The sequence below is a fragment of the Hetaerina americana genome, unplaced genomic scaffold (genome assembly GCF_022747635.1).
Source record: "Hetaerina americana unplaced genomic scaffold, ioHetAmer1.1.p SCAF_127, whole genome shotgun sequence".
Classification (NCBI taxonomy): Eukaryota; Metazoa; Arthropoda; class Insecta; order Odonata; family Calopterygidae; genus Hetaerina; species Hetaerina americana.
The window spans coordinates 760,685-763,767 of NW_027286370.1; positions in this window are offsets into that span (position 1 = coordinate 760,685).

Here is a 3,083-nt window from a genome sequence, read left to right on the forward strand (position 1 = left end):
AATAGAATCGTAGTGTATAAAACGAAAGATTGGTTGAGAACCAATGTTCAAAAGTTGTCTGGGATCGAGATGGCGCGGAGGCTATCGTACTGGCTTCGCATCCCGAGGGCCCCGATTCAAATCCCGCGGTGTTGAACATTTTTCAGTGGTATCTCGATCCCTACTCGAGGAGCTATGTGGAAGGTACTTTCAGTGAGTACGCCGTCCGTCGGATGGGACGTTAACCTACAGACCCCTTGGCGCTTCTCGTTAAGAGAAGGCTAATGCCGACGCCGGGTTTCTCTACACCCTTCATCCTTTCCTGTCCATCCGTAATGGTGCAAATAACCTCAGCGGTCGGTCGCTTCCCCTCCTAAATACTACTACTACTTAGGAGTTATCTCCTTTTAGGTTATCAAAACACAGCAATACGTCTTGGGAATTATTTTTTGATACAGTGCGTGTGAACATCAGCTTACGAAAATATTCACGAGCTAAAAAAATATTTACTGCTATTAGATAACTTTTTTTGGGAGCGTATATATTAATTCCGGACAAACATATATCGATTGCGGTGATAAATGAAAAATCGTAATCACCTGTAAGATAGGTACATTTTATATTGGAGCATAGGTACGGTTATTTTAGCATTCAACAAATTGCTTTTTCATGCAAAATACTGGTCACTGCCGTGTAAAATTTCATTCATATATTCTATAAGATAAAATTTGTCGTTCTGTGCTTGCGTTGATTAAATGAGAAAAATCGTTACTTTTTCCTGATTCCCTCGGGTACATGAAGTCTCTTTTTACCTCTTTTACAAATTTATCTAAACGTAAACCATTTTTGCAAGTTCGTGTGAATGTGGTTGGTCAATTGGTGGACATTGTAAATAAGATTTCTTTCGTGCAAACTAATATTTCGATTCAAATGAGGAATTATTAAGTAATAGAAATGTCATGAAAAGTTAGAAATAATTAGTGAGGGATATATTTTAGAAGCAAATAGCTTGATAGGCCAATAACTAGCAAGTTTCATTGCCTTCTTAATAGCTGCATGTCATTATCTCATTTCAATGGTTATTAATCAAAAGACTGTGTCTTGGATCGTTGAATGGTAACGGGTTTTCCTACAGTGAAATGATTAAGGGGTGTTAACTCTTAAAGTTGACAGTAGTAGCCCTAACTTTGTGGAATTCCATCTTAATGTAAACAAAAGAAATTACTGATTCGTGTCGAAGTGTGAAAATTCACTTTTCCCGAAAAACTGCGGGAGATACTGCGATAGTAACTTTTAACATAGTCGTCCTTTAAATGTGCATTACAATGCAACAAATTCTTTCAAGCGTCGACAGTTTAACAGAGTAAAGCACTTGAATGGAAATTGAAGGATCCAGGTTCAAATCCCGGTTAATCCCATTAATATAATGGGAAGAGTTCACCCCAGCCGTACTCTTATAAATGGGCAAATGATGGGTGAGGGAAATTGGAGAAAATACAAGCAGTAAATCGATAAAAATATTACTGCTTGTATTTTTTCCAATTTCCCTCACCCATCATTTGCCCATTGATAAGAGTACGGCTGGGGTGAACTCTTACCATTATATTTATACGGCCGTAGTTACCGTTCGCTTTGTAAAATCCCATTAATGATAATTACGCTCTAAAATTGTTCACTATTTTATTTTTATTTCTGCCTGCATAAATGTGTTCACTCAGTTTTAATGCAAGAAAATGTTATTCCGTCGTCTGCTGCTCACTACACTTGCTTTGCACCAACGATAAAGGACTTTGGTCACGTGTTCACCATATAACTTAAATTTACATGTTTTATTTTAAGATGACGCGTGGCTAATCTCGCTTTCACTGTGCCAAGTTGGAATTACAATTTGCAGTTGAACGACACTCGAGTTCGTGATTAGCGCAGTGAGATTATTAAAATCAAGGTATTTATGTTGGTCTGGACACCAAAGAGGTTTCTCTTGTTAAACTCAATAGAGGCTAATCTAAAACGCCTCTTCAGTCAATTTCCTTGCTTGCCTAACGTGCTCCTCTTAGACTGTTTTGCCATTAAGCTGGGTCCTTTCTCTTCCATCAGAATGGGCCAAAATTAGCATTCAATTCTAATTCCAAGAGTTCTTTTAATCACGATTATTCTAGTCAGAAAATATAAGTAAATCAGACTACAGTTTTCACTAAATTCCCTTCCTAGGTAGCTCAAATCCATCCTTCCACTTAATTTTTTCTCATATCGCCCAGTTCTTTTCTGCCTCTACCGAAGCCAATTCTCCTGTCTGCTCTGTGCTGTACTCAATCCATCATGCATGTATATAACCCTCTCCAAAATCAAATACCCTGGCTCAAAGCGCTCGCTTTTGGTGAACTTCCTTTTCTTATCGTCTGCTTTTCTGGATCTTAATATCAGCTAGGCCTTCTTCTGCAGACGTTATGCATTACTTTTTAATGTTAAAGTCGCGTTTAAACAATCGGGTGGCAGTTAGGATCATCACATGCGTCTCCGAAGCTCCCTCGCAACAGAAACATTTGAATTCACAACGCGTCGGGTGATCTACCATGGGTTTGAGCAGAGCTAGAGTTCGATTCGTCATTATTTGTGCGTAGGGTGTCGTCTTTATCAAACTTTTTTACCTAACCGTCTTTTGTATCATCCCTCTCACGCCGTGACCCCCCCCTATTCACCCTCGCTTTTACGCAGTGCCCTCCACAACTCCTGCTGACGTGCTGGATTCGAATACGCCTGCCCGCAGTGGTAGTTAATTGGCTGTTTAGGGATGTCGGGATGAAATGGAGCGAAGATGCTCATTCGCTTAGGAATTCAGAAGTCTTAGAAGAGAAACCACTTGTCACCGCACAGAAATCCGGCTTCCTGCCTTTCCTTCCTTCCTTCCTTCCTCCTCCCAAGCGAAAGTTGCCTCTACAAGTCGCGAAAATGTCTACATTATTCCAGTGCCTTTCCATCTTTAAAACAAACACTAGTTGCTGCGCACCGCGTGCCCGTTTCACCCGGGTTCTCTTATTCATCTCGCAGGAGGCGGCTCGAACTGTGAGGCAATTTTTTTTCCTCTGCAACCTTGGGGGTGTATT